Source organism: Dendrobium catenatum, unplaced genomic scaffold, assembly GCF_001605985.2.
Source record: "Dendrobium catenatum unplaced genomic scaffold, ASM160598v2 fragScaff_scaffold_1338, whole genome shotgun sequence".
Classification (NCBI taxonomy): Eukaryota; Viridiplantae; Streptophyta; class Magnoliopsida; order Asparagales; family Orchidaceae; genus Dendrobium; species Dendrobium catenatum.
In genome coordinates, this window is record NW_021319800.1 from 1,913,761 (window position 1) to 1,934,139 (window position 20,379).

The window sequence follows — 20,379 nt, forward strand, 5'->3', positions numbered from 1 at the left end:
GGGTTAGAGACCTCAGAATAGGCTCAAAATGAGGGTAACCTCTAGAGACATGTCTTATCACTTTGTAAGTGACAGACCTAGAATCAGAGGCCATTTGACTGGGTTTTGAAATGTTTGAAAATTCTTTGAAAAGGGTCTTTAGGACAAGACCTTAGGACTTTGAATTTGAGTTTGGATTTCTGGATTTGGAATGGATTTCAAGTTTGAATGATTAGTATTGAAGTATCCAAATCATTTACAATCATGTGGTGATTGTTAATGAATGGATGGGGTCAAAGCTAGATTGAAGTTTGGATCAAAGTCTAAGTTGAAGGTTGGATTGTCAAATTGATTGGATCAAAGTTTGGATATGTTTGAAACTTGAATTAATTTGAATTTGAGTTGAATGAAGTTTGAGATTTAAATTGATCAAAGGTAGGAATCAAATTGAAGTTGGAGTTGATCAAATGTAGGAATTGATTTGAGGTTGAGGTTGATCAAGGGTGGGGATTGATTTGAAGTTGGAGTGGTCCTAAGATCTAGAGGAGTTCTAAGATCTAGGATCTAAGGGAATCCTAGGCTCTAGAGTAGGCCCTAAGGTCTGGCTCTAGGAAAGGATCCTAAGGTCTAGAGTGGATCCTAGGATCTAGAATTAATCTGGAGTTTGGAAGGGCCTTAGTGACCTCATACAAAAATGAGGTCAACAGCTATAGAAGGAACAAAGTGCAATAAGAACGGAGCAACCGTGTGATCTCCCTCACACTTCTTCTCCCTCACCAAGCTCACCCTCTTCTTCCTCTCTCAAACCCTAAAATATTCTCAAGAGCTCCCTCCTAAGGATTCCCTCTCTAATCACATTCCCCTCTCACAGTCATATACCAAAAACATAACTTTTTGATACTTAAAATGAGCTTCAAAAGGCCTAAATTTTTTTAAAGTAGTCGTTACTATCATACAGTACGATTCCATATCGTATAGTACGATTAGTAAAAATGAGCTTTATCCTAGTACAAAGGTTTACGAACATGTCAAAACTTTTGAATAAGTTCTTACAGTATGATATAAAATCATATAGTACAATAGGGAAAACTCTTCTGTTCGTACAGGATGATAACCGGGATGATCGAAACTCGTCTCTGTACATCTTAAGGTACAACCTACTTCGTACCATATGATTATTCAAAATCAAGGGATCGTCTAGGAAAAACTATGGGATGATCAAAAATAGCCTCGATTCATTGTATATTACGAACTAGTTCATGTACTATGATAACCAATCAAAAATTAATCCTTCATTTATTCCACTTATCACGGGTTAATTTAAGTATTCAAAATAAATTGTATAATACGAATCTCTTCGTACAGTACAAACGACTATAAAACTTTCTTAAATTAAATATGCAGGCTAGGTTTTTTATTGGTAACACATGGTACAGTACGATCGTAGTCGTACAGTTCGACCTGTTCACAGAAATACATTTTAGCCAGATCAGATCGTACAGTACGATATAAACTCATACAGTATGATCAACAGAGAAGAAAAAAATCTATATTTTAAAAACTCTCTCCCCCTGTGTATATGTATGGTTGCTCAGATTTACATGCAATTTGTGGCCAGACTCAAGAAAAGAGAAAATAAAATAAATGAAGAAATTATAATGTTATAAACTCATACTCCTATTCTACCCAAACTTGAGTCTTCTTGTTGTCCTGAGTAACTTGTGATCTCTCTTAAATGTTACTACTCACAAACAATAGTATAAATAAAAGATATTTAGTGAATAGTGATTCAGACGACATTATTTATCATTATCAAAATCTCAAATTAGGGGTCATGAATTGAAACACTTTGTGGAGTATATAATTAATGATTTTGAATATTAGCTTTTACTTTAGGATTCTCATACAATATGAATAACTTTAATGTATGGGCTTGATGAAATTACTAATTCTATCTAGAAATTAGCTATGATTTCAATTTTTAAAACTACTCATATCTCAATTTTAATACTAATTATTCATCTTAAAAAATTTTAAGTTAAATTCATAAAGATATATCTTATAAATTCAAATTAAGTAAATAACTCAAATAGTTGAATAAGTTAATTATTAGTTTTTCCAACCTATGAAGTATAAATAGAGTTCATTCAAACTATGATCTAGGATTTTATTATTATCCTAATTTTTCATAATATTTAATTATCATTTTAATAAGGGTTAATTAAATAATTAGTATATAAAAGTAATTATTGGACAATATTAATTTAAGCATGACGGGAATTTTTAATTTGTAAATAAACATATAAACAAACACATACTTTCATATGAGTGATAAAAAGTGCATAAAATATGTGTTGATCACAAAAAAAAAAAAAAAAAAAAAAAAAAAAAAAAAAAAAAAAAAAAAAAACATATCATTACTTTAACATGATTTATACTAACATCACATATACATGGGTTGCCTCCTAGAAGCACTACGCTTTAAGTCTTTAGTCAGACTATAAGAATCATTGCTTTTTAGAATAAACCAATTCAGTTATTTCTTATAATTGATTAATATATCCTCCTAAATAAGGTTTCAATCATGACCATTTACTTTAAAGATATGCAATCTTTTCTTGTCTAATATTTCAATAGTCTTGGAGAGAAATCTTTTTATGACAGTAAATGGCCCTAACAATCCATATTCTAATTTTTTTTGGGAATAACTTTAGTCTAGAATTAAAAAGTAAAACATCTTGACCATGAGTGAATACTTTTTTTCTTATGAAGCGGTTTATCTTACCATTTTTAACTCTTTTCTTATAAATAATTATTGCATTTTCATAAGCTTTATTTCTACTTTATACTAATTCATTCAAATGTAGCAGTCTTTTTTCTTTGATAATTCCAAGATTTGAATTCAATTCTTGAATGCCTAGAATGCCTTATACTCTAATTCCATGGTAAGATGATAAGGTTTTCTAAAAACTAATTTATAAGGAGTCATATAAAATGGAGTTTTAAATGTAGTTCTATAGTCCCATAATACATCATTCAATTTAATTGCCTAATCTTTTCTATTAGAACTAACAGTTTTTTACTTGCCAACTAGTTTAGGGATGGTAAGTAGTAGCTATCCTTTTGATTTCCCTATTGTTAATTTCATGTTTTAACTCAAGCTCACGGGTTTATATTTTGGCTGATAACAAATATTGTGGATCACATCCTTATATCTAATTATATTTGTGATATATATTTGTTTGTGTGCACGAACATTTAAGGAATACCATGCACCATCCAAGGAAGATTGAAGGCTCAAGATTGGATAGAATAGGGTATTCTATAAAGATTTTTATGATATTTATTGATGTTTTTATAATTTATTGAGTCAAATCCTGTAAGGGTGTATGTGAGCTTGGTGACTATGCACACACACACTCAAAGGGAGTGAGATTGAGTCAGAACCAAAAGTTCAATTTTTGAACTAATTGTACTACATGATTTATATCATACTATATGATCGTATGAACTAATTAATCATACTGGATGATTTAGATTGTACATGATGATCAATTATGATCTTGAAAAATAGCTGCCAATCATAATTTAGGCAAGATTTTAAATTACATAATACGTTCTAATTGTATTGGATGATTTACATCATACTGGACAATTTGTGAAATTCATGCCTAAATTAATCCTGTGATTAGTCAATCTAATCTGCTTAATTTTAATATTTTCATTGTACTGTATGAACAATATTGTATTATATGATCAACATAGATGATTTTTATTCATCCCATCTTTTATCCTAGATGATCTTGCAATGGCTGAATTGAGTTTTTTAGGATTTTTTGAGCCCTCTATTTAAGTACTCTCATAAGACTTTTAAGAGTCTTTGGCATCCATTGAATCTTGATTTTTTTGGAGAAAACTTTAAGAGAGAACTTGGAAGGGAGAGAGGAAAGGGTGGAGTTTGAGAGAGGGAGTAGATCCTTTGAGGGGTTTCAAGGGAGTGTGGAGGGGATTTTATATGGTTGCTCTGGAAAGCTTGCAGCTTAGTACCATCAGATTCAAGGTTCGTCTTGAGGGAAGTTTTGGGAAGAAGACTATCTTTTTGGTGTCAAAGGACCCAGCTACTTTGCCATATTGGGGAAGGTGAAAGGGATTCGTGGTTCTCTACCATCTCTTGGAGGGAGAAAAAGGAGTCAAGGTTCTCTGCCTATGAAAAGAGTTTTGTTCCTTTGCCGCACCGGGTTGGTGGAAAGATTTTGTAAGGGCTTCTGCACCTTACTATGGGGGAAAAAAAGAGACACTAAAAAGGTTTTAGTGCAATACTCATAGGGTGCCTCCGGTGAGTGGACGTAAATTAGGTTGGACCAAACCATTATAAATTTGGTGTATTTTTTATTATTATTTTAGAATTTATTTTTCTAGCAATTAACTACGTGGGTGAAAATGTTGATTTATCATTTTATTATGAATTTAATTCACTTCTACATCAAGTTATAAAAATATTTTTCTTCATCGTTAAAAAGGTTTTTAAATACCAATTCACCCCCCTCCTCTTGGTTAGCCTTGGCTTTATGCTTTCACAACACTCACAAAATTTCAAGTGATATTAGAGCACTTTGAAGTGGTATCAGAATAGGATTTCAAAATTTTAGTCTTAGAAAACTTTTGAAAAAGATCAATAGTTAACTTTAGAAATCAAATTATTTTGAAAGGATATTCATTCACATGACCTTCTTTATTTGAAAATATTTCTTTTGATTTTTGGAAAATTTGTATGTCTACTTTCTTGCAATCAATTGACTATTGAATGTGGCATATGATTCAAACTAGTTATTTTGTATTGTCATGTATTATAAATGGAGTCCAAACTAATATTTCTTTTATTGAATGGAGTATAATAAAACAAATTAATGCTCAATTGAATGGTAAATGCTTGAATTATTTTTTCTGTGCTTTGAATTCTGAAAATTATATGTTAATATCCACATGCACTACTGGTAAGGAAATTTGGGATAAATTACACACTACATACGAGGGTACTAGTGAAGTCAAGCAATCCAGGTTAAATATTTTAATACATGATTATGAACTATTTTGTATGAAATCTTATGAGACTATTCTAGATATATATACTAGATTTACTCAAATAGTGACATCATTACATGCCCTAGGTAAAGAACTTTCTAACTTTGATAAAGTTATTAAAATTATATATTGTCTACTTAATAAGTTTGATGATAAAGTCATTGCTATTTTTGAATCAAAAAATTTAAATATATATTCTATTGTTAATTTAATTGGCTCACACATTACCTATGAGCAAAGTTTGGGTCAAAGATATTTTGATATATGTGAAACAATAATGCTAAAAGCTGAAGAGATTGATAAGAATGGCTTAATAGTTAATGCGAGCGAGGAGATAGCCTCAATAACAAGCGAATTTGAAAAACTATTGAATTATAAATATCAGCAAAAGTGGAACAAAGGTAAAAATTATAAGAACGCTAAGATTTATTCTGACATTATTTGCTTTGGGTGTAAGGAACTTGGACAAATGAAAAATGAATACCTTAATTCAAAAACTCTTCCAACAAAGAAAAATGGTAAAAATAAGTGAAATGCAATAAGAGCAAATGATAAAAAGTAAAAACTCTCCTAGGCAAACCTAGTTTCTGAATCATCAAACTAGGAGCAAGATGATGTGGTATAAAGTTTTGTTTATGCGCTTATATGTTGTAGTTAATGCATATGTATATGTTCTTTATTTTTTTTGTTCATTAAATGTTTTATGTGCTATTTTTCATATTTTTTAGTTTGTAATCATTTTATTTTATTTTTCTTTTATGCTTTTGTGATTTATCTCTGATCAACACACATAAATCATTTTTCATATTGTATCTATATAAGAGAATCAATTCACTTGTCTGAAAAATTTTTAATGAAAAACTTACCACCTTTTTACCTAAAACTTTTAACTAAATGGTGATTGACTTTTCTAAAATTTTAAAGTAAGGAAATTTAAGATTATGTATCTCCTTCTCATTTCCTTAATCAGGCTATTACTCTTTTGAATAAAAAATTATATCAATTTAAGAATTAACTTTGAAATTAAATCTTTTTATCATCCTACATTTTTTCTATCTCATAGGAATCTTTTATAAACTGATGAATCCACTTCATATTTTTTTAATAAAGCTATTCATTTTATCATTAGATTGGGTTTGCTTTGAGTCTTTAAAGATTAAGAAATGAATTAAAATTACAAAAATTAAAAGAGGCATAAAATGAGTAAAAAAGGTTTTAACGCAATACTCAGAGGGTGCCTTCGGGGAATGGACGTAGGTCTGGTGTGTTCTTTCCTTTTATTATTTTTCTTTTATTTTTCTTGTGGTTATCGTGGGTGAAAAAGTTGATTTATTTTTTTACTGTGAATTTAATTCACTTTTACATCAAGTTATAAAAAGATTTTTCTTCATCGTTAAAGAAGTTTTTAAATACCAATTCATCCCCCTTCTTAGTTAGCCTTGGGTTTAGTTCTTTAGGGTTTCACAACCCCCACAAACTTTCAAGTGGTATCAGAGCACTTTTAAATCCCAAAATTCTTATAGATAGTGTTTATTTTTTTATTATAAAAATGATTTTCTCCATCACTAATAAAAAATCTTAGGATACCATATATATATAATTAAAAGTTTTGTTAGCATAAAAATAACATAGATTTTCTTATCTCTTTTGCCTTGAAATTGCACTAACAACAACATTATTAGCATCACACATCACTACAAAAGGTAAAGACCAATAAGGAGCAATAGTAATAGGATTAGTAGTCAAATGATACTTTAGAGTTTTGAAAGCATTATGACATGTAGAGTCAAATATAAAAGGAACATTTTTCTCAAACAAATGGTATAAGGGCTTAGAAATTTAGAGAAATCCTTTACAAATCTTCTTTAAAAACCAGCATGACCTAAGAAGCTTCTAATCCCCTTAATAGAATATTTGGGTGGAGGAAGTTCTTTAATCACCAAAACTTTTGCAATGTCTACTTCTAATCATTTTCTAGATATCTTATGCCATAAGACAATGCCTTCAGTTACCATAAATTAACTTTTTCCCCAAATTTAACTTTAATTTATTTTAACACACCTTTTTAAAATACTAGTTAAGTGTTTCTAGATAAGAATTAAATGTAGTGCCAAATACAAAAGAAAACATCTATGAATATTTCAATACCCCACTCAATTAAGTTTGAAAAGATAGAGATGATGCATATTTGAAAAGTAGCAAGAGCACTACATAAATAAAAAGGCATTCTCCTAAAGACAAAAGTTTCGTAGGATTGGTGAAAGTAGTATTTTCTTAATCCTTAGGTGCAATAGGAATTTGATGATAACTAGAATATCCATCTAAAAAGAAATAAAATGGCTGCCCTACTAGCCTATTAAGCATTTGATCAAGAAAAGATAAATGAAAATGATCTTTTTTTGGTTGCTTTATTTAGTTTCCTATAGTCAATAGAAATCCTCCAACATGTGACAGTTCTAGTGGGTATTAATTCATTATCTTTATTGGATATAATATTCAATTCTCCCCTTTTAAGAACACAATGAATGAGACTAACCTAAGAACTATCAAAAATAGAGTAAATGATACCAACATCTAACCATTTAAGAATCTCTTTTTTAACAACATATTTCATAGAAGGATTAAAATCTTCTTTAAGGAATAGTTTAAGGTATAAAACTTACTTCCATTATGATTCTATACACACAAAGGAAAGGATTATTTCCTTTAATGTCAACAATAGTCCACCCAAAAGATTTTTTATAGTTACTTAAAATCTTAATCAATTCAATATATTGTTCTTGATATGCTAAAATGATTATAGGAAGAGTGGAATTTTTGCCCAAATATGAATACTTAAGATGACAAGGTAAAGCTTTAAGTTCTAAAATTGGGACCTCTTCAATAGATGGTTTTAGAGTTTTAATTAAAGATGAAGTTTTCAATGATTCAAAATGCCTTTATTTTTACTTTCATTTCTAAATTTTATTTCAATGGGCCCATTTAATGTATTCTATTCTTGCTCATCTTCTTCTTCCTCAATCATTTCTTCCTCCAATTTTTCTTTGAGATCTTCTACTAATACATCTTTCAAATCCACCCTAAAGCAGCCTTCTCTCCTTTATTGAGGGGATTTTATAAATTTTAATACATTAATTATCACCTCCTAGTCTTGAATTCTTATAGTTAGTTCTCTCTTTTGAACATTATTCATAACTTTCTCTATTGCTAAGAAAGTTCTTCCTAAAATGAGAGGTATTTCGCTATCTTCTTCCACGTCTAAAATAATAAAATCAATAGGGAAAATGAACTTATGAACCTTGATTAGAACATCCTCTATTACTCCTTTCCTTTTCGATATGTAAAAGATCTATCAACCAATTGAAGAGTAACAAAAGTAGGTTGAATTTCACATACATCTAACCTCTTAAAATGGATAGAAGCATGAGGTTAATACTAGATCCTACGTCACATGAAACTCTACCTCCAATAGTAAAAGGAATGGTAAAATGCCATGGATCCTTAAAATTTTCAAGAATATTCTTTTGTAAAATGACACTACATTCTTCACTTAATTCCACTATTTCATAATGACAAATCTTCCTTCTCTTACTCAAAATATCCTTCATAAATTTAGCATAAGTGGGCATTTGTTCTAAAACTTTAGAGAAGCGGTTATTAATGGTTAATTTTTTAAATACTTCTAAGAACTTTGAGAATTCTTTGTCAACATTTGTTTAGGTCAACCTCTCAAGGAAAGGGGGCGGTGGTCTCTCAAAAACTATAAACCATTTTAGGTTCTTTTAAAGGTTCAGGTTGCTCAAAAGGGGTCTTATTTTCTTGTTGTTCATCTCTATCATCCTTATCATAGGGTTGGTCTTTTGATTTATAAGGGTCTCCTTGAAAGTTTGTTAGGTTTGTTAAGCCTTTATGAACTAGCCAGGGGCTAACCAAGAAGGAGGGGGGGGGGGGGGGGGGGGGGGGGGGGGGTTGAATTGGTAGTTTTAAAAATTCTTAAACAAAAAGAAAAATCTTTTTTAAACCTTTTTGAATATTTTAAAATAAACATGTTCAACTTTTGATGTAGAAATAAAATAAATTAAATATTTTAACCATTAAATCAACTACAAAAAATTAAAGAGCAAAAATTAAATTTTTTAAAGTAATAAGAATGAACACAAGATTTATAGTTGTTCTGTCAACTTCACCTATATCCACTCCTTTGAGAAACCCTCTCCAAGTATTGCACTAAATCTTCAGTGACTCTCCTTTTTCACCAATAGCAAGGTGGAGAAGCCCTTACAAAATCTTTCCACTATCTTGGTAAGGCAGAGAACCTTGAGTCCTTTTTCACCCTCCTAGTAAAGGAAGAGAACCTATAATCCTTTTAGCCCCTCTAAGAGTAGGAAAAGAGTCTTGAATTGATACTAATGGTCATCTCCATTAGAGCCACCAAGGAACCTAGGACTAAGATTGAAGAAGATGATCGAATCCATTTTTGGAGCAACCTTTGTGAATCCCCTCACAAACTCCCCCACCTAAGTTCCTCCTCTCTCCCTCCCAAACACTCCGTATCCTTCTCTTAGCTCTTTCAATTCATGATAATAGTAAAAGATTTTACCATTAGCAATTAAGAGAGCTTAAATAGAAGGTCTAGAAAATGACCTAATTTTCAACTTACATCAAAGATCATCTATAACGATATGACGATAATCTTATATAATTAGTTTAAATCATCCCTTCCTACCATGACAAACTGAGTTTCTTAAATGATTAAAACATAAAATTTATTCTTATCATCCAAGATAATGTGGACATTATCCTGTACAATTAGTTTAAAATCAACCATTATTGTCTAACAGATAGTTTGGGACATCAAGGAGATTTGGGATGATGAAGAAATATAATTGATCATCCAGACCGATGTGGATATCGTCTTGGACTATTATTTCAAGATCAGACTTTATCATCCAACAGATAGTTCGAGATATCTAGGAGGTTAAGGAGAAAACTAAGGTTTTTCTTACAGATCATCCAGTACAATTTTGCGATCATCTAGGATAATATAATCAATCAATTTAACCTTAATTACTCTTCTAATCACCTGATCAATTTAGACATGATTGGTATGAATCATCCAGGACCATCCTGTATGATTATTGAAATTTAAGACTTTTAAATTCTTGCCTAAATAAGTTTGGCGACTAGTTTTTATGATTTAAGCATATCATCCAGGATGATGGGAGTATAGTCCAAGATGATTTGCTTAATCAGTTTTATATGAATTATATGCCCTAATTAAGGTTTTTATTTTTAAATGATCATCTAGGTTGATTTAAAATCATAATGTATGATATGATCAAAAATAGAAAAACTCTGACTCACTAAATTTCTCACCCTAACTGTGTGTGTGCAAGGTTACTTAGCTTCAAGATCCATCATAATACATTTGACTCAAGAAAAGCTAAAGATTCATTCGAATAGAAATTATAGACTGACTCAATCCTAGTCTACCTAATCTTGAGCTTATTAACATTCCAAGTGAACTTATAGACCTGAAAGGTTAGTGATTTAGATAAATAAAGCATATATGCAAGAGTAGTAGTAATTAAGAAATAATAATATTTGTTATCATCAAAATCATACTACTTGGGTTTAGATTTGCAGCAATCTCCCCCTTTTTGATGATGAGAAATATTGTTGTAAAAAAATTCAAACCAAGGAAAATATTTGTTTTGTTTGTTTGTTTTTTTAAGAGACATAAAAAGAAAAGAATATAAATAGAACAAAATAAAGTTCACTAAACCATAAGCAACAAACTAAGCAGACAACATACTACTCCCCCTTTTTACATCATAAAAAGGAGGATAAAAGAAAAAACAAAATATATATATGAAGGTACAAATAATAAAGACCAGCACAAACATAGAAACACAACTAACAGTCAATAGCAAAAAATGATAAATTTCCCTTGTGATTGTATTAAAAATTAGTTAGAAATGAATTAATATTGCTGAAATATAAAAATGGTAGAACAACTAATCATGTTAACCCCAGCTCGGACTCCTTATAGGGTAAAAAATCATTTTAAAATAAAGATCAAACTAAAAAAAATATTTGATAAGAAAATTGATCTGTTCAAAACTTCATTCCAAAAAACATATCTGATAGAATAATATAGCAAAGTAATCAGTAAAAATCATGAGTTTTAAAAATCAAGTCTTTGAAGATATCAAGTGACGCGTGAATTCTTCTAAGACTTAATGGTTTGAAACAAAAAGAAGCTTATTTCTTTAAGGGCTCATTTTGTGCCTCTTGTCAGTTGTTTGGTGCACTTTGGGCATCTTTTATTTTTTTATACACTTTATGTATCTTTCAATTATTTGGCGATTATTGTGCATCTTTTTAGTTTTTTTTTGCTCCTTTATGCCTCTTCTCATGTTTCGAGCTAAATTCCTTTCAAAACCTTTAAAGACTCTCAGTTGTGAGAATATATTTCATATATAAGAGAAGAAAAAATAATTTTTTAATATAAGGAAGAGTAAACCATAAAGCATAATTATATTCATATAATAAATGCAATAACTTGATTAAGAAAAATTAAAAGTGATTTAATGACTTTAAAAATTATTTATATGAGATAAATTACTTTGAGAAGATAAAATAAATCTCAACTTTAAAGTCCAATTGTTAAATTGAAATAGATTTTTTGCTTTGAAAAGAAAAGATACATCGCTAAAGGGGTTAGGGAAAGAGAAACAATCAACGGTGTTTCTTCCTTTAACTTATTTTACGATGTCAATTATTATTTACAAAATTTTCAAAAAGAAAGTAAGGGAAAAATGTCATTCCAGTAGTGAAAAAAACAAAATCAAAGGGAAAAATAACATAATAATGAAAACCAGACAACAAAACACATTGACAGAAATAATTATGCAAATAAAAACAAAAGAAATATTAGAAAATATAAAAATTTAGAGTTCATCAATCATGAAGTTCATGTATTTATGTCTATAACACCTAATATGGTCCTTAACATGCTAAAAGTTTCAAAGGTCAGTTGTTTAGTAAAGATGTCAGCTAGTTGGTTTTCTGTTGCTACATGGTGTAGCTCATTGTCTCCTTTAGTAATATGGTCCCTAATAAAGTGATATCTTATGTCAATGTGTTTGGTTCTAGAATGTTAGATAGGATTTTTAGAGATGCAGATTACACTAGTGTTATCACATACGATTGACATTGTGCCTACAAGTAATTCTAAATCTAAAATATATTACTTTAACTAAAGGACTTGGGCCAAACAACATCCTAAGGCTATGTATTCAACATCAGCAGTGAAAAGTAAAACTGAGTTTTGTTTTCTACTGGACTAGGAGACTAAGGATTATCCTATGAATTGTTATTTTCATGAGGTGCTCTTTCTATCTACCCTACACTCTACAAAGTCTGAATCAGAATATCTTATAATCTCAAAAGAAGTGTTATGCCTTGGATAATAAATTCCTAAGTTTTAGGTTCCTACGAGATATCTAAACATTCTTTTAGTTGCAGTCAGGTGGTAATCCTTTGGATCTGCTTAAAATCTAGCACAAAGAAAAATACTAAACATTATATCAGGTTGGCTAGTTGTCAAGTAAGTGAGTGATCCAATTATTCCTATGTATTTCTTTTAATCAATTGATTTTTCCATTTGAGTCTTTATCTAATTGAACACTGGAGCTCATGAGAATTTTTATTAGCTTGGCTTTATCCATTTCATATTTTTTAAGATATCCTTAATATATTTTGATTGATTAAGAAAAGTTCCATCATTTATTTGCCTTATATTAAACCCCAAAAAGTAGGATAATTCTCCCACATACTCATCTCAAATTTTTTACTTATTATTTTAGAAAAATCATGAAATAAATTTTTATCTGAAGATTTAAAAAGTATATCATCAACATAGATCTAGAAAATGAGTAATTCATCTCCTACTCTCCTTAGAAAAAGAGTGGTGTCAATGCTCCCCTTAAGAAACTCTCTTTTGAGTAGGAATGTGCTAAAACTCTCATACCATGCCCTTAGTGTCTGTTTTAATCTAGATAAAGCCTTTTTTAATTTGAAAACATTATTTGAAAATTGAGAATTTTTAAAGCCTAGGGGTTGTTCTACAAACACATCTTCTTTTATTACTCCATTTAAAAAGACACTCTTGAAATCCATTTGGAAAAGCTTAAATCTTTTATAACAGGCAAAGGCTAGTAGCACTCTAATAGCTTCCAATCTAGCAACAAGGGCAAAAGTATTCTCAAAATCAAACCCTTCTATTTAATTATACCCCTCGGCCACTAATCTTGCCTTATTCCTAACCACCACACAAGAATATTCATTTTATTCTTAAAAACCCATTTGGTTCCTAATACACTTTGGTCCCTAAGTCTTTATACTAGCTTCTAGACATCATTCCTAACAAATTGGTTTAGTTCCTATTGCATGGATAGGATCCAAAATTTATCAGAAAGGGCTTGATTGATGTTGGTGGGTTCAATCATTGAGATAAAGGCAACATTGTTTACTTCTTTTCTAAGTCCATGCCTAGTTCTAACACCTTCAAAAGGGTCTCCTAAGATCAGTTCTTTAGGATGACTTAAAGAATACCTCCATTCTCTAGGCAAAGTGTTTTGAGGTTCCACCCTTTCATCTAGATTTATTGTTTCTACTTCTTAGATAATCTCACCAACTTCATCTTCTTTCTCAACCTTAGATTTCTCAAAATCATATTCATCAAACACTACATGAGTAGTCTCCTCCACCACCAATATCCTCTTATTAAACACTATATGATTTCCCTACACTTGAGTAGCCTAAGAACACTCCATCAGATTTTTGGTTAAATTTTTCTAAGATTGATTTCTAATTATCTAGAATGAAACCTTACATCTAAAGACATGGAGGTGAGAAAGGTTGAGTGTCTTACCTTTAATGATCTCATAGGGTATCTTATTCAATTTGGATCCAACATTCACCCTATTCAACAAATAATAGGTTATGTTCACTACTTCTACCCAAAAGTATTTTGGAAGTAAATACTTAGCAAGCATGACTCTAGTGGCTTCCACTAAAGTCATTTTCTTCCTTTCAGCTACCCTGTTCTGCTAAGCAGTCCTAGGAGCTGAGAAATAATAACTAATCCTTTGCCCATCACAATATGTTTAAAATCTCTCATTTTTAAATTCTCGACCATAATCACTATAGATGGTCAAGATGTCAAAACATAGCTTTTTTTAAATCCATGTGGAGAATGATTTAAATTTATCGAATGACTTACTTTTATGTAACAATAATCTATTCCAAGTGAACCTTGAATATGTTGCGGATCAATGGTTTATGATTTTGATGATAGCAAATATTTTTATTTCTCTACAACTGGCTTATGTACTGACATTTTAGGTTCACACGATCGGACTGCAATTTGGAACCAGCTCAAGATTGGGTAGACTAGGTCTGAGATAGTTTGTACACTTTTTCCATTCTTGAGTCTAACGGTCGGATTCAAGGCTTGTCTCGAGGGAAGTTCACCAAAGAAAAAGATCTCTTTGGAGTCAAAGGACCCGGCAACTCCGCCGTACTGGGGAAGGTGGAAGTGATTTTGTAAGGGCTTCTTCGCCTACTGTGGGGGCTAAAGGAGAGACACTTATTTTAGTACAATACTTGGAGGGTGCCTCCAAAGAGTGGACGTAGGTCAAGGTTTGACCGAACCACTATAAATCCGGTGTGTTCTTTCTTATTATTGCTTCCGCATTTGATTTCCGCATCGTTGGTTTTGATTGTGGTGAATCTTGGTTTTAGTTTTAAGATTGTGTTTGTTTTAAATACTGATTCACCTCTCTATCTCTTTATTAGCCTTGAGCCAGTTCATAAGGGACCTAACATCCCTAACAAACTTTCAAGTGGTATTAGAGCACTTTCTAGTGTCATCTGAGCACTTTCAGAATAGTCATCAACTATTACAAACCCAAAAATGTTTCTCCTTAAGCTTGCAATGTTAAAGGGTCCAAATAAATTCATGTGAAGGACTTCTAAAGGTTTAGAGGTGATAATGTCCTTAATGGAATTAAAAGAGAATTTGACTTGTTTTTCTAATTGACAGGCATTACATAGGTTGTCCTTAGTGAATTCAAGCTTGGGGATCCCTCTTACTAAGTCTTTTTGGGTTACTTTTCTAAGTGTTTTCATGCTAGCAAGACAATTTCTTATGCCATAATAAAGACTCATCAACAATAGTTTTTAGGCAAAAGGTGTTATTAGAATTAATAGAATTTAAATCTAGCATGTAAATATTATTCAATCTTTTTTCATGCAGCATAATTTTTCCATTCAGGCTTATGATGCAGCTAGCAGTTAGAAATTTAATTATGTAGCCTTTGTCACATAGCTGGCTTATGCTTAGCAGATTATATTTAAGCCATCAACAAGTAAAATATTTTAATCAAAAGGTTCTTAGATTTTTTTATTATACTTATGCCTACCACTTCTTGGTGGTGTTGTCTCTAAGAGTGACCTTGTCTCCAGCACTAGCCTCCAATAAAATGAATTAATTAGTATCTCCAGTCATATGGCATGAGCTTCCACTATCTATATACCACATGCTCTCATAAGGTCTTATGTGAGAGCACACCTAAAAAATTATCAAATGTTAGATTTAGGAACCAAAATAAGTTTGGGCCCCTTCTTATGAAAAAAAAGAATACAATGAATGTGTTATGCTATGAATTATGCAATTTGGGTCTCCACACCAGATGAGCGTTATGGTGAACGATGTAAGAGTGGGAGATATGTCTTACCATGCCACAAGAAAAAAAACTTCTTACACAAAAAAAAAGGTTTTACTAATCTACTCGGGTTATAGTGCCTCTTCTTAAGTTTAAATGATGCATGCTTATCTGATGGATTGTGAAACTCAAGCATTATGGGTGGTTTTTTATTTTCTTTGAAAGCAATTAATTTAGCTTCTTAAAACTTATTTGTATTTTCAAGAAATAAAATTTCTATTTTCAAAGCATGCTCCCTACTATCTAAATCAGTTGCAAGAGTGTCTAAGTCCTTATATGCATTTTTTATCTCAATATATAAACTTTTCAAGAAATCATGCTCATTTGTTAAATCAAGATGATTTACATTCAATAATTCAAATTCATCCAACAGTCATATGATTGCTATCCAGAGTGGAATGATCTTTACTTAGAATTTTATGCTGTTTTTGTAAACATAAAAAATCAATTTTAAGACTAGCATGCAGTTTCTTAAGCTTCCTTTACAAAGAATGAATTTTTTTTTAGAAATTTTAAATAATTATTCATATATTAATTAATGTACCTCTTCTTGGTCATAGCGACCAAGATGATCATCCACCATCAAACACAAGTTTCTTATCTCCTTTTCATCTTTAATTTCAGAGCAGTCATATGCAAAATCTGTCTAGAAAGCCTTTTGAATCCACTTATTATCCTTCAAGAACTTACGCTTTTCTTCACCCTCCTCCTTACTTAGGTGAGCTTTCAAAGTTGGGAAATAAGATTTCAGATGCCCTGTAACATCAGAAGAAACTTTAGAATTTTTATTATTCTTACCCTTGTTCCATTTCTGATGATGCTTTTGCTTTTTCCTTAAAAAGCTCTTCAATTGCCTTGTTATTAAAGAAATGTCATAAATGTCAGAACTAGAAGAATCAGCATCCGAATCATTAGCCTTTAAGGTTATAGCTTTTACCTCTTTCTTTTCTCCTACGTCAAGTTGACTTTGGTTCACTCCTTACTTATAAGCAATGAGTGATCCAAGTAAGTTATCAATTGAATAAATATTCAAATCCTTAGATTCAATAATGACAGTAATTTTTGCATCAAAAGAAGAAGGTAAACAACTCAATATCTTGTTAACATTTTCATAGTTTGCTAGTTCTCTTCCTAAAGCATGTTGGGATATAAAAATTTGTATAAATATAGTATACATCTTAGAAATTGACTAACTATGTTTCATGCAAAAAAGTTCATAATCATGTTGTAAAATATTTAACCTAGATTGCTTAACTTCACTTGTGCCTTCATAAGTTATACATAATTTGTATGAAATTTATTTTCCAGTAGAACAAGTGGAAACACACATATACTCTTCAAATTTTAAGGCACAAAAAAATAGTTAAAAAATTTAGCATTCAGTTGTGCTAATTCTTAATCATCAAAAGTCCATTCAGTAAAAGAAAGTTCAATTTTCATGCTATCAACAAGTCTAAATGGTACATAATATCCATCATTAATAAGCATCCACATACGATAATCAATTTATTATAAAAAAGTGAGCATGCGAGTTTTCTGAAAATCAAAATGTATGTTATCAAAAAGAGGTGGTCTTGTAATTGAATATCTTCCATGGTGTTTTTATTCCAAAGTTAGCCATTGATCAAAATTTAAAAGTTTTCTAAAACTTGAGTTTATGAACCCCACTCTAATACCACTTGAATGTTCATTAGAGTTGTTAAGCCCTTACGAACTAGCCCGAGGCTAACCAATAGGGGGTGAATTGGTAGTTTTAAAAATTTTTAAATAAAAAGAAAAATCATTTTTAATATTTTAAAATAAACATGATCAACCTTTTATGCAGAAGCAAATAATAAAACAAATCAAAGATTTTAACCATCAATCAACCAATAAAAATTAAAGTATGGAAATTAAAATATAGAAAAGTAATAAGAAAGAACACAAGATTTATAGTGGCTTGGTCAAATTGACCTACGTCCACTCCTTGGAGACACACTCTCTAAGTATTTCAATAAACCTTTAGTGACTCTCCTTTTACTCCCACAGTAAGGTGGAGAAGACCTTAAAAAATCTTTTCACCGTCCTGTTGAGGCGAAGAACCTTGAATCCTTTTTCACCCTCCTAGTGAAGGTAGAGAACTTATAATCCTTTTAGTCCATCCTGGAGTAGGCAGAGAACCTTAAACAGATGCTGATGGTCGTCTCCTTTAGAACCACCAAGGAACCAAAGATGAAGCTTGAAGAAGACGATCAAATCCTTACTTTGAGCAACCTCTATGAATCCCCTCATAATATTCTCCCTTTCTCTCTCCAAAACTCTCCTTATCCTTATCTTAGCTCTTTTAGGTCAGGACAACAAAAAAAGATTTTATCATGAGCAATTGAGAGAGCTTAAATAGAAGGCCTTAAAAAAATTCCCTAATTTTTAAATTGCCATCAAAGATCATCTATGATGATCTGTCAATCATTCTGTATGATTAGTTTAAATAAGCCCTTCTAGCCAAGATGATCTGGGTTTCCTAGAGGATTAAAACATAAAATATGTTATGATATTCCAGGATGATGTGGATATCATGTTATACGATTAGTTCAGAATCAATCATTATCATCCAATATATAGTTTGGGACATCCAGTAGATAAATCAGGATGATGAAGAAATATAGTTGATTGTTCAGGCTGATGTGTATATCTTCCTGGACAATTAGTTCAAAATTAGATCATCCAGTAAATAGTTCAGGACGTCTAGGAGGTTAAGAAGAAAATTAAGGTTTTTCTTATATATCATCTAGCATGATTCTGCAATCATCCTGGATAATATGATCAATCAATCTAACCTTAATTACTTTCCTAATCACCTAATCAATTTAGGCATGATTGGTATGAATCATCCAGGATGATCATGATTGTCTTGTATGATTAGTGCAAATTTGAGAGTTTTAAAATCTTACTTAAATGAGTTTGGTGGATGATTTTTGTGATTCAAGCATATCATCCAGGATGATGGGAATATCATCCATGATGATTTGCTTAATAAGGTTTACTTGACCTAGAAGCCCTAATTAGGGTTTCTATTTTTAACTGATTATTTAGAATAATTTAAAATCATCCTATATGATATGATAAAAAAAAAATTATAACTAGCCAAATTTCTCCCCCAAAGTGTGTGTGTGCAAGGTTACTTAGCTTTAGGATCCATCATAGAACATTTGACTAAAGAAAAGGAAAAAGATGCATTTGAATAGAAATTACAGACTGACTCAATCCTAATCTACATGATCATGAGCTGATTGATATTTCAAGTGAACTTATGGACCTAAAAGGTTAGTGAGCTAGACAAATAAAGCAGATATGCAAGAATAATAGTAGTAGTGAAGAAAAATAATATTTATTATCATCAAAATCACACTACTTGGGTCCAGATTTGTAATACTCTTAACCCTCTCCCATTTCTAAGTTGAATATTATGACATTGTTCTACAAAGTTTTGATATTGAATCAACCTTACCAATTTCCCTATTTGATCTTTAATTTTTTTAAGAGGATTAGATTGATTATTCTTTTGCATTCCTAACTGGAGGATAATATTTTACAAGGATTCCTTCCTATTCCTTTCATGATATATTTGTTCAAATTCTATTGGATAGGATTGTGACGCTAAATATCTTGGTGCAGCGACACTATATATCCTAAGATCACTATTAACATTTAATGTATCCAATTTCTTTAAAATAATAGTAACTTGAGCAGTAAAAATAGATAAAGTATCATTTTCATAGACTCCTTCCACTCTCTTTAGATTCACCCTATCAATAGGCTATTGGAAATTATTTATTTCCATTTCCTTAATTGATTCATAAGCATCTTTAAAAGGCTTTGACATCAAAGAACCTCCAATTGTAGCAATAATTATGGCTCTAAGGGATCATACCAATCCATTATAAAAAGTTTTAATTATCAACCAATCAAGTAAGGCATGGTGAGGGCACTTTCTAAGCATCTCCTTGAATCTTTCATAATTCTCATAAATAGATTCTCCTTTTAATTGAGTAAAAGAAGTAATGTCATTTCAAAGCTTGATAGTTTAAGAAGGTGGGAAATACTTTCTTAGAAATTAATGGGCCAACCTAGGGGTGTCAAAACTTGACACGACCCGAGAAATTTTATGTTCAGGTCAACCCATTTATTACATGGGTCAAGATCGAGTTAGAGTTATCGACCCATTTATAAAATCAGGTCAAATTAGGGTTGACCCAAAAACCTAAAATATACCCATTTAACCTAGGTTACTCCATCTAGTCGCATCACATAAAAATTTAAAAGGATTAATAGTTATATATGCTTTCAATTTGATCATGTCTATAGTTCCACTCTTAAAAATATTTAATAATCACAATGTCATATCCCCTAATCCACATGTCAGATAAAAAATTAAAAATGTGCTCCTCTATTAAATTTGGTTACATCATCACTACCCCTTTCCCCAAATAAAAATTTTTTCCCCTATTTGCTGCCATTACAAAAGACTCAAAACATAAATGGGTAG

The 20,379-nt window shown here is 30.9% G+C and overlaps 1 non-coding gene across 1 annotated transcript; it reads left to right on the top strand.

Annotated features, from left to right (window-relative positions):
• Positions 1-19,804: 19,804 nt before the first annotated feature.
• LOC114580834 lies at positions 19,805-19,911 on the top strand. Its single transcript, XR_003702430.1, has one exon. It is a non-coding gene; the product is annotated as a small nucleolar RNA R71 (small nucleolar RNA).
• The last annotated feature ends 468 nt before the right edge of the window (positions 19,912-20,379 follow it).